General features: G+C 39.5%; 1 pseudogene; it reads right to left on the bottom strand.

Moving 5' to 3' along the window:
* The window catches only part of LOC121454074, a 37,486-nt pseudogene extending 26,042 nt beyond the window's left edge, over positions 1–11,444 (bottom strand).
* Between the last annotated feature and the right edge of the window lie 979 nt (positions 11,445–12,423).

Genomic DNA, 12,423 nt, shown 5'->3' with positions numbered 1-12,423 from the left:
GTGATTTAATTAATATAGTTTCTGTGTTATTATTTTGGGGCTGAGCAGCTGGGAACCAACAAGTGGCTCACTCCCTCCAACACCCCTACAGCAGCTGTAAAAGAGATACCCAGAAATAAGCCATCGTTTCACCCTGGTAGGGTCCACAGTCCAACCCTCACCCCTCATCGAACCCCATCTTCAGTGTCTCAGCATGGCCCCAGAGTGGAAGTAGCTTCCTCTCTTGACGGTGTTCTCTGTAAAACATTCCCTAAGTTCTTCTTTACACACTCATATTTCTCTCATGACTGTTCTGACAGAGCCAATCTGCTTGACTGAACTGTGCAGGTTCCATATTTGACTGTTTCACCCTGGCTATTCATCGTGTTGTCCTCACGACAAAGGCAATCAGAACAGCCTGAGGACCCAATGGCAGCTCATTTGCTACATGAACATAGTGTATTGGTGGACACTCAGGGCCAGCCTGGAAGGCAGATGCCATTAATGGTTCTGGTTCATGTCTGAGGAGACCCAGCTATGAAGAAATATGGCAATTTAGTCCAAGGCTCCACAGTGCCTTCCCATCCCATAACTCTGTGATCATGAGCATGGACTTCACAAAAGATCATCAAACCGCTGTTTAATTTAGGCTAAGGAAGACAATGGTGTGTGTGTTAAGGGGTCAGGTGAGGCAGAATTAAGAAAGATAAAAGCACAATTGACTATACACAAACCACTGCCAGACCTGCTCCTCAGAGCCAATGGCACTTTGGAAGGGCAGCCCCCTCTGCCTCTCCTAGGCTTGTTTGCAGAAGCCACCATCTCCATAGGAGCAGGGGGCAATGAGAAACACCAACTCATAGACCTTGTCATTTCTCAGCACTTCTGTCGAAAAACTGTCCTAAAAAGTAACAGTAAATTTCACCATGCCTTAGGAAATGATTTGTAGGTCCCAACTACATTCAATTGCTGTTAGATGCTGATTTTTAGAAATGAAATAAACCCAGAAGGTGCTGTAATCCTGGGTACATGTTTGCTGGCTGGGCACACATGCAGCAGGAAGTAAGTCAAAGAGTAAAGAAGAAAGAAGATAGTGGTGCACCAAGGACCTAAGACACAGAAAGCTTATGTAACAGCAAAGATCGCTAAAAAGAACACATTTAGGACAGTCTGGTCTCCATTTTGCCTTGTGATTTCAGGGTTTAGTATCATTGCTATCATCTGTGTTATTATCCCTGACAAGTACCTTTTACTGCATGTATCCCAAATTCCCTAGTATAAACATAAATGGAAACACACATGCATAGGTATGTGTGTACATATACATACAAAGAATGTATTTTTACATAACTAAGATTGTTGCTCTGCAGTTTGATTTTTTTGCAACATAAACCTAGCTGTTTTTGTCAAATGGATCTGTGCATTGTTTTAAGAAGCAGGATGAACTCAATTGTATCAATGTTTCACGGCATAATTTACACTCTGTGTTCTTCCTGTGCTATAAAACAGTTGGTAGTGATCCTTACAGTCTTAGGAGGAAGGAGAAAGATTGGACGGGGTTATCTGACAATCCTAAGGGTTGTTCCAGCCTCTCTTCTTACCATCTACCTGCAAGTAGAGAGGAGGGAACAGGGAAGAAAGGGGGTAGAAGGAAGGAGGATACCTGGGGAAGTAGAGAGAGATAGATTTCCAGCTGCCACCCAAAGAAATCTGAGGCAGTTTGGCCACCCAATATACTTCCTGATGAAGGAAGAGAAATATGGTCATTATTATCCCTCTCTACATCCACTTGGCCCCCTTTACCTCCTTCTGACTAAATAAAATAAGCTCGTTTTAGAAAGCAAATCTACTGAAAACTACACCACGGAAACACAATGAAAGAAAGTCAAGTGGTCCTTCTAAATGCCTTTAGTGTAATATGTGCAGACCTTGGGGTCTAGAATACAAATACTGAGGGCCAGAATATACTTGTGGTAGCTGTGCAGCATTGGATAAGTTATTTCATCTCTCTGGGGTTCCACTTATTATTCTGTAAAAGAAACTAACAAATGAAAGGACTGTCTGATGTGGGGTTAGTGAAGATCTTTTCCCATTCTGTAGGCTGTTGTTTTGTCTTGTTGACAATGTCCTTTGCTTTACAGAAGCTTTTCAGTTTCAGGAGGTCCCACTTATTAATTGTTTCTTTCAGTGTCTGTGCTGCTGGGGTTATATTTAGGAAGTGGTCTCCTGTGCCAATGTGTTCAAGTGTACTTCCCACTTTCTGTTCTATAAGGTTCAGTGTGGCTGGCTTTATGTTGAGGTCTTTGATCTATTTGGACTTGAGTTTTGTGCATGGTGACAGATATGGATCTATTTTCATTCTTCTACATGTTGATATCCAGTTACGCCAGTACCACTTGTTAAATATGCTTTGTTTTTTTATTTGATAATTTTTGCTTCCTAGGCAAAAATCAGGTGTTCAAAGATCTATGAATTGATATCCGGGTTTTCTATTCAGTTCCATTGGTCTTCCTGTCTGTTTTAATGCCAATATGATGCTGTTTTCAGTACTGTAGCTCTGTAATAAAGTTCAAAGGCAAGGATGGTGATGCCTCCAGAAGTTCTTTTATTGTACAGTATTGTTTTGGATATCTTGGGATTTTTGCTTCTCCATATGAAGTTGAGCACTGTTCTTTCGAGGTTTTTGAAGAATTTTGCTGGGATTTTGATGGGCATTGCATTGAATCTATAGATTGCTTTTGGTAAGATTGCCATTTTTACTATGTTAATTCTGCCTACCCAAGAGCATGAGAGATCTTTTCACTTTCTGGTGTCTTCTTCAATTTCTTTCTTCAAAGATTTAAAGTTCCTGTCATACAAGTCTTTCATTTGTTTGGTTAGAGTTACTGCAAGATATTTTATGCTATTTGTCACTATTTTGAAGGGTGTTGATTCTCTGATTTCTTCTCCAGCCCTTTTATCACCTGTGTACAGGAGGGCTACTGACTTTTTTAAGTTAATCTTGTATCCTGATACATTGCTGAAAGTGTTTATGAGTTGTAGAAGTTCCTTGGTATAATTTTTGGGATCACTTATGTAAACTATCATATCATCAGCAAACAGTGAGAGTTTGACTTTTTCTTTTTCAATTTGTATCCACCTGATCTCCTTTTGGTGTCTTATTGCTCTATCTAGGACCTTGAGAACTATATTGAATAGACATGGAGAGAGTGGACAACCTTGTCTTGTTCCTGATTCTAATGGACTTGCTGGGAATTTCCCTCCATTTAGTTTGGTGTTGGCTGTTGGCTTGCTGTATATTGCCTTCATTATGTTTAGGCATGGTCCTTGTATCGCTGCTCTCTTCAAGACCTTTATCATGAAGGGATGTTGTATTTTGGAAGACCTTTATGTTAAGGAAGTTTATGGTCCCTTATTGGAGCTGAGATATATAAAAATAGCCCTAGAAGCAATGCAATGCACCCTATAAAAGTATATTTAGAGGTGTTAGGAGAGAAGTCAGTCATCTCATTCAAATTACCAAATGATTGTGAGATTTCTTTCTTCCTTCCTTCCTTCCTTTCTTTTTTTCTTTTTTGGTTTTTTTGAGGCAGTGTTTCTCTGTAACAGCCCCAGCTATCCTGGAATTAGCTCTTGTAGACCATGTTGGTCTTGAACTCACAGAGATCTGCCTACCTCTGCCTCCCAGGTGCTGGGATTAAAGGCATGTGCTACCACGGCCCAGGGAGTGTGGGTTTTTAATCTCACCACAGTAAAGCTTATAAAACAAAATTTATAAATGAACTTAAATAATAGCAGAATTCAATGCCTGAGAAAGAAATAGAGTATTTTCTAGTCAGTTTTTCGACTTCCTACAAAAAAGAGACCAATTCACATACACAAAGATACACATTCATACAAATTAATGATAAATTACTTCATGAGGAATTATGAACAGGCAAAATGAATGCAGAGGGTAGAAGTTGCCTCAACAACACTTGGAACTGACCTTGAAGGAAGAGTAGTGCTGTGGGAGCACAATCTGCTCCTTCAGCCAACAGCCTTTAAGATACCAGCCTACTTGGATGTGGTCTCTTTTGCTTTAAAAAGCTGCTGCAGTCGCCATGTGCTCTCTCTCTCGCGCGCTTCCTGCTCCAGCTTCCAGCTGCTAGACTCTGTTCCTGGCAGTGCAGAGGGCTGTTGTCTAGGACAGTGATCTGTAAGTTTCCCCCTTAAATAAATAACCCTTTTACTATCCATAATTCTGAACTGGTGTGGGATTGTTTTATGACTTACACCTTCATCTGGTGTCCAACATTTGGTTTTAGAATCCCCCAGCTCTGCTGCTCACTGCCAGCTGAGAGTGTGCTCAGTTTGGCATGAGCCCTCCCTCAGCCAGCCGCAGCCTGTGTGTGGACAGAGCAGTTCAATATAGAAACTTGTGCAGCTGCTTTTCTTGCTACAGATCAGCCGCAGTTCTTTATATTTTCTCTTTTGGCTTCAAGTCCCCATGCACCTTATTGTTTGCCTCCTACCAGGGCACACCATGGACATTAGGGTGAGATGTGGGTTTCCCTGGTCTGAGCCAGCTATTTGCTTCTTTCTAATGATTTGTTTGCATTTGCCTAGTCTACTGCGCTAGAGACATCTGCAGAGCACACAGTCTGTGGTTTATCTTTAAGCATTTCACTCTCAAATCAGATTTCAGACTTCTGGGTTAGTTTTGTAGGTGGCCCAAGACACCTACTGGCAAGTTATGGTTATTGAGCCCAATCCAGCTGATTAAACCACAGGTAAGATTTAATATCCTAAATATAGATCATAAGTTGCTAATTTAAAAGGGCAATATGTCAGACAACCTAACCTTTAAGGTTTCAATAGCCTCTTTACTTACACCATGTGTGAGGTTTTACAAGACTTATCTATAATGTCCCTTCTACATCACTATTTCTGATTCTGGGGATTATTCTTGTCCTCAATATTTTTTTTGTAAAAAAATGGTTTGACAATAGGGAAAAAATGAGGCATTTATAGAATGGTACCTTCTTTTCAGACTAAAACCACATTTCTCAGGAAAGAGGTTGGAAATCTGAAGGATACAACCAATTTAACTAACAAAACTCGGTCAACTGAGATACTTTTGGAAATGGTACAGACTGATAATAATTTATTTAAAGGAAGATTTAGAACTCTGGAGAAGGAAACAGCTGATTTGGCGCATACAACCCAATCAACAACAGTGGGTGCTGAAACATTATTTGAGAGAATTTGCACCATTGAATGTATTAATTGGACTCTATCAAAGGGGTATGACAGATTGATTGATAGAATGTCCTCCAGGAAAGTAATATGCATGCTGTAAAGATTATATCTAAGGATTTAAAGGATTGTTTCTTTACTATACCTTTACAAGAAAAGGACAAAGAAAAGTTTGCCTTCACAATGCCTACTTATAATAATTCTCAGCCTACTAGGAAATATCAATGGACCATCCTCCCACAGGAAATGCTCAATAGCCCCACCCTATGCCAATACTTTGTCAGTCAGTAATTGAAAATAATATGTAAGCCATTTCCTAAGTCTATAATCTACCATTCCATGGATGACATTTTGTTATTTGATTCAAATACAGATACTTTAGACAGGATGTTTAAGAAGTAAAGAAAGTCTTGCCTAAATGGGGCTTACAAATTGCTCCTGAAAAGATTCAAAGAGGAGAGTCTGTTAATTACCTAGATTACAGAATAGGCTTACAGAAAATTAGACACAAAAGGCACAAATTAGGAGAAACCAGTTGCGGACTGTAAATGACTTTCAAAGATTATTAGGAGACATTCCCTAATGTCTGTGACTGGGTGTTGGGATAACACCTGATATAATAATTCATTTAAACAAAATTTTAGATGGTGATAAAGACTTGAATAGTCACAGAGAATTAATAGCTGAAGCAGAAAAGGAATTGACAATGGTTGAGGAGAAATTACAGGAGTCTCATGTCGATGGGGTGAATCCTAATCTTCATTGTATTCCAGTTGTATTGGCTTTGAGAATTTCTCCTATGAGAATTTTAATGCAGAGGGATGATATCATCATATGATGGATCTTTTTACCACATAAACCAAGTAAAAAATTAAAAACTTATGTGGAAAAAGTCTCTGAATTAATTATAAAAGGTAAAGTGAGACTTTGTCAATTAGCAGGTATAGACCCAGCAGAGATTATAGAGTGCCTTTTACTGCTGATGAAATTAAAAAGTTATGGGAAGAAAATGAACCCTGGCAAAGAGCTTGTGCTAATATTTTGAGAGAAATTAATAGCAATTATCTCAAAAGTGATAGACTTAACCTTATGAAGAGAACTTCTTGGATTCTTCCTTGAATTGTACATGATGCACCAATAACTGGAGCTCTTACATTGTATACTGGTGCAAATAAATCAGGGAAGGCAGGTTACAAATCAGAAGAATTAAGTAAGGTGAAACAAAGCCCTTATAATTCTGTCCAGAAGGCAGAATTATATGCAATTCTTATGGTATTAAGGTATTTTAAAGAACCTCTCAATATAGTTACTGATTTACAATATGCAGAAAGAGTTGTCTTGCATATTGAAACTGCTGAATTTATACCAGATGATACAGAATTGACTGCTTTATTCATCCAGGTGCAAGATATAGTCAGGAATAGGTTTTGTCCTATATACATAACACACATTCGATCCCATACAGGTCTGCCAGGTCCTCTAGCATAAAGTAATGCAGAAATTGATCAATTATTGATTGGAAATGTGTTGTGGGCCTCTGAATTTCATAAAAAACATCATGTCAATAGCAAAGGTTTAAAGAAAGAGTTTTCTATTACATGGAAACAAGCTAAGGAAATTACAAAGAGATGTCCTACTTGCTCTTTCTATAATCAAACACCATTGCCTACATGGAGTAACCTAAAGGGTACTTAGAAGAATGAGATCTGGCAGATGGATGTGTTCCGCTTTACAGAATTTGGTAAATTAAAATATGTATACCACACCATAGACATGTATTCAGGTTTTCAATGGGCAACTGCCTTGAGCTCAGAAAAAGCTGATTCAGTAATCACACATTTATTGGAAGTTATGACCATCATGGGTATACCTGCACAAATAAAGACAGACAATGATCTGACATATGTATCTAAAACAATGAAATGGTTTTTTGCTTATTATAAAATAAAGCACATTACAGTCATACCAAATAATCCTACAGGTCAGGCAGTTATAGAAAGGTCAAATTGTACTATAAAGGATATGCTGAACAAACAGTAAGGGATGGAAAATACCCCCAGAAATAGATTGCGTAATGTTTTATTAAACTTAATTTTTCTTAATGCTAATGAGGAAGGAACAACAGCGGCAGAGAGGCATTGGATAATGGAAAAAACTTCTGAATTGAATCAACCAGAATATTTCAAGAATGTGTTGACCTCGCAATGGAAACCAAGAGATTTACTATGTTGGGGAAAGGGTTTCACTCTTGTTTCTACAGGAGAAAAAAATTATGGATATCATCAAAATTAATAAAGATTTGCTTTGAAAAGGAGAAACTTCTTGAAAAAAAAGAAATGACAGCTCATTGGCAGTGGTAACAATCATACAGGTGGTAAGTAAAGCTCATAAGGGTTAGGAGAGGGCTCTACTCTTATCTTTACAGGAAAATACACATTATCCCAGATGCCCAAGCCAAGGTCCCCAGTTAGTTCCTTGGGCAGCTGAGGATAGGGAACCTGAAATGACCCTAAGATATAGCAATACTGACGAATATCTTGCATATCATCATAGAACCTTCATCTGGTGATGGATGGAGATAGAGACAGAGACCCACACTGGAGCACTGGACTGAACTCCCAAGGTCCCAATGAGGAGCAGAAGGAGGGAGAACATGAGCAAAGAAGTCGGGACCACGAGGGGTGCACCCACCCACTGAGACAGTGGAGCTGATCTATTGGGAGCTCACCAAGGCCAGCTGGACTGTGACTGAAAAAGCATGGGATAAAACTGGACTCTCTGAGCATGGCGAACAATGAGGGCTGATGAGAAGCCAAGGACAATGGCACGGGGTTTTGAACCTACGTAATGTGCTGGCTTTGTGGGAGCCTAGCCAGTTTGGATGTTCACCATCCTAGAAATGGATGGAGAGGGGAGGACCTAGGACTTACCACAGGGCAGGGAACCCTGACTGCTCTTTGGACTGGAGAGGGATGGGGAGAGGAGTGGGGGGAGGGGGAGAAAGGTGGGAGGAGGGGGAGAAGGGTGGGAGGAGGGGGAGGGAAATGGGAGGCTGGGAGGAGGTGGAAACTTGTTTTTTTTCTCCTTTTCTCAATAAAAAAATGGAAAAAAAACTTAAAAAAAAATTCAAGAAACTTTGGATGTTTGAATGTTGACAGAAGAAAAGAAATAACTATCCACTAAGAACATCTAGAAAACAGAATATGGTTTATGAATCCAGGGATGGGTTACACTTACATTTACAAACTTACAAACACACACACACACACACACACACACACACACACACACACACACATATATATATATATATATATATATATATTCAGCTGGTTTTGGAGTTGGACAATGGCTCTGTACTGCTCTAAATCCAAGCTTGTTGTCAAAAGAAACATTCAGAGTTTCTGTCTCCTGTCGGGAGCCATCTGGTATGGGACAGAAGAAAGACTTTATGAAAAGTATTTACTTTCCCCATGCCTATTTTGTCCATATCATATTCCCTTCGTTGAATGTATGTTTATATAAATGATGTTTAAGTTTTCCATGATGAACAATAGATTTTCCTACAGATCATTTTCCTTCAGTAATCTTTGAAGTTTCCAGGAAGAAGATGGGGCCCCACAGCAACAACTCCACCTAGTTGAGATGACATTGTGATGCAGACAGAGCTACTATAAGACCGGTTTTTGGGGTACCAGCTGCTGAAATGGTGAACTTTCTCATGAACTTCAAATAAGAACCTTGAAAAAAAACTATCTATTGACTGCTCAGAAATTGTTTGCAACTATGCAAGATAGTAATTTTGAAACTTTGCCATCACTTTAATTTTTCAGGATCCCATTAAGAGAATATCACCCCCATGACAGCAGAAAGCAATTCTAGAAGATGACACCCCCATCCCAAAAAAGTTTGTCCATAGGGTTGGGACACTGTTTAGAGGTTGTTGATTATTACTTGTATTAGATAGAGGGTTAGGGTAAAAACTATGTTTGTTCAAAAAAGGGGGGATAGTAATAGTAGGTAATAGAGTGAGTACTCATGAGCTATTATTTATGAATAATTTACATTGGTATAGTTTTTGTATATTGCTACAAGTTCGAATTATATCTGTTACTTTTGTTTACATTTATACACCTAAGCAAAGTTTTTTTGTCAGATTGTATATATGCATGTTTCTTCCTCAGTTTAGGACACTTTGTATATTGATATAACTTTTAGAGTATATTTTCATATTGTATTATGAATTACTCCTACCTCTGATCAAGATACTTATAGATTGTTTACATTTTGAGGTCATTGTCCTCATTTGTTGTAAGGAGCAGTGGGCCGCTTCCCAGTTAGCTTTACCTGAAATAATTACATGGAAACTGTATTCTTTTAAACACTGCTTGGCCCATTAGTTCCAGACTCTTATTGGCTAGCTCTTACATATTGATCTAACCTATTTCTAATATTCTGTGTAGCACCACGAGCTGGCTTACCAGGGAAGATCTTAACCTGCGTCTGTCTGGAGTGGGAGAATCATGGCGACTCACTGACTCAGTTTCTTTCTCCCAGCATTCTGTTCTGTCTACTCTGCCTACCTAATTTTCTGTCCTATTAGGGCCAAGCAGTTTTCTTTATTAATTAATCAATGAAAGCAACAGATAAATACAAGACCCACCTCCATCAATTTGTTACACATTCATTTGTGTCCAGCTGCTAGACTCTGTTCCTAGTCGTGCAGAGGGCTGTTGTCTAGGACAGTGATCTTTAAGTTTTCTCCTTAAATAAATAACGCTTTATCCATAATTCTGAAATAGTGTGGGATTGTTTTGTGGCTTACGCCTTCAGAGTAGGGTTTAAATAGCCAGAGAGGTGTCAAATGCAGAGAGATAGATATTTCAAATTCAAAAGTCAGCTGAATTTTACAGCAACGATTCCAGAGAGTTCTACAGTACTGAAGAAGTGAGATCATCAATGCTCCTCCCTAATCACTCTCCCCATCCTCTCTCAGATGGTGTGGTATCTGAGGACATTGACTAAGCAAATCCCATTACACATAAACAGCACATCTCCCTCATTTGCTGTAGCTGAAAGCAAACTGCCATGATATATTTTCTCCAGGCTACTGAATAATTTATTATACACACCAAGGATGCCTCCTTTAACAATTGATATTGCTATCTTTAAAAACAAACATTTTAGTCTATCTGAAATTCTCCAGACCATATGGCTGCCAAGATAAGAGAGTAATGAATGAGTCTACATCCATCAAAGTCAAATAAGCAGGAGCAATAGAGTTCATGAACTAATCCTTTTTCCTTGAAAGTCTTTAAAGACTTAACTTTTCTAGCTTCATGGTCTCAAAAACTAGAAACCATGACCTAGACAGCAATTGTGATAAGATGATTTTTGCCAAAGACTAATGAGATTAGATGTATAATATATACTAGTCTGAAGATGGTCTTATATAATGCAGTTCCATGTACAATGAATAAATACAATTAATCTTTTAATGAGAAACGTAAAAAACCAATAAGAAGAGGTAAATGAAATTGGTATCTTTAATGGTACACTCACCCCCTTTCAGTAGAAACGCAGGCAATGTTTTTAGCACACTACATTCTCTACCTCTGCTGCTCTGGGCACGGTAGTCCAAACAGAGCAGAAATGTCTTCTCTATGGACCTGGTCAATGAAAACAGCAACAGACTCCTCAGCACTGCATGTTGAGCTGGTGTAAGTAAACTCCCAGCTCAAGTTCCCAAGACCCACTGGCTCTGATTGGAGCTTGTCCACAGCAATCTGGAGGCCTGCCCCAGCCTTTGCACACTAAATTGATGAGAGATGTTCCAGAGGGCATGGAACCCCACGATGAGCTTGTAGCTTGAAGCAAACGCACCAGCACAATGGCAAAGAGCGCCAAACTAGACATGAGTGATCAGTAGTGCTTTCAGCTCCAAAACAGAACCTAGATTTCAAGGGGACCTCAGAACGTGTCCTGGAAGCCATGGATAGAATCTAACACTGTATCATTATACAACTCTGACAGGCTCAGTCTTCTGACCATTCATGCCCAGAACTTATAAGAGAGTGAAGTGTCCACAGAGACCATGACTTGCTTTCTGCTCAGTGCCACTAATTAACCAATGTTGTTCCTTTCTGAGACTTACAGAAAATAGGTAGAAAGTGGTCAGTCAAAAAGCTCCTTGATGTTGATCCAACAATATCACTGACAGATTTCATGTTACCTAACAAGTCACATGACCCTCTGGGAAGACACGGGGTCCACTCACACAGGAAGAAAGCCTGAGTGACAATTCTAAATGTACTTCATGTTATTTGTAAGACCGTGGGCCCAAATGGTGCAGGTTTCCTCCAAAGCAGTATGGGAGGGTGGATTACAGGAGACCATGTACATCTAGTCCTTCATACAAAACCACTCAAAGAAGCATTCCAACAATATTAGTCTTAAGGCCCCGGGGAGAGAGTTCAGTTGACAAAATGCTCACCGTGCAAGCATGAAGACCTGAGCTTCAAGCCCCAGAACACCTTGTAAAAGCTGAGGATGGTGACATGTGCCTGGAACCCCAACACAGGAGATAGAGGCAGGAGGGTTCCTGGGCCTAGGAGGTCAGCCTGTCTAGCTGAATCAGGGAGATACCTTGTCTCAGAACTAAGGTGGACAGCAGTCTCTCCAATGACCTCCACATGCATGCGTAAACAAACACACAACACACAAGACGATAGATTTCATATGATGGTCATAGCAACCATGGTAGTTACCATCTGCTCAATCCATTTTACAGAAAAATCTTGGAAAAAGTAAAGTAATGTCTAAGAAAAGATTTACTGCCAACCAGCATACCCCATTGTAGCGGCGTAAGCGAATGCAGAGAGATTGTAAAAAATATATATATATATATATATAGCTTTAATGGAGACTTACAGAACCACCGTTCAAACAGAGACCAGGAAAGCAGAAGCAGCGGCTGGGAGCACGCTCGCCAAATTTATGGGCAAACATTAGCCCGAGGCGAACACGCCCCCTTAGGGGCAGGACTTATCCCTACATCTCCCCTTTTTGTCTAAATAAGACAGAACTAAACCAAATACAACTATATACAATAATAACAAATAATAAATATAACAAACAATATTGAGAACAAAAGCTTTGCTAAACATTCTATCTCAAGGAGTCTAAATAATGTAGAGAGTAACTACA

This window comes from Microtus oregoni, unplaced genomic scaffold (genome assembly GCF_018167655.1).
Source record: "Microtus oregoni isolate MIOR12 unplaced genomic scaffold, Mior012 000012F_ref0000307, whole genome shotgun sequence".
Classification (NCBI taxonomy): Eukaryota; Metazoa; Chordata; class Mammalia; order Rodentia; family Cricetidae; genus Microtus; species Microtus oregoni.
This window is presented reverse-complemented; position numbering and strand designations above follow the sequence as displayed.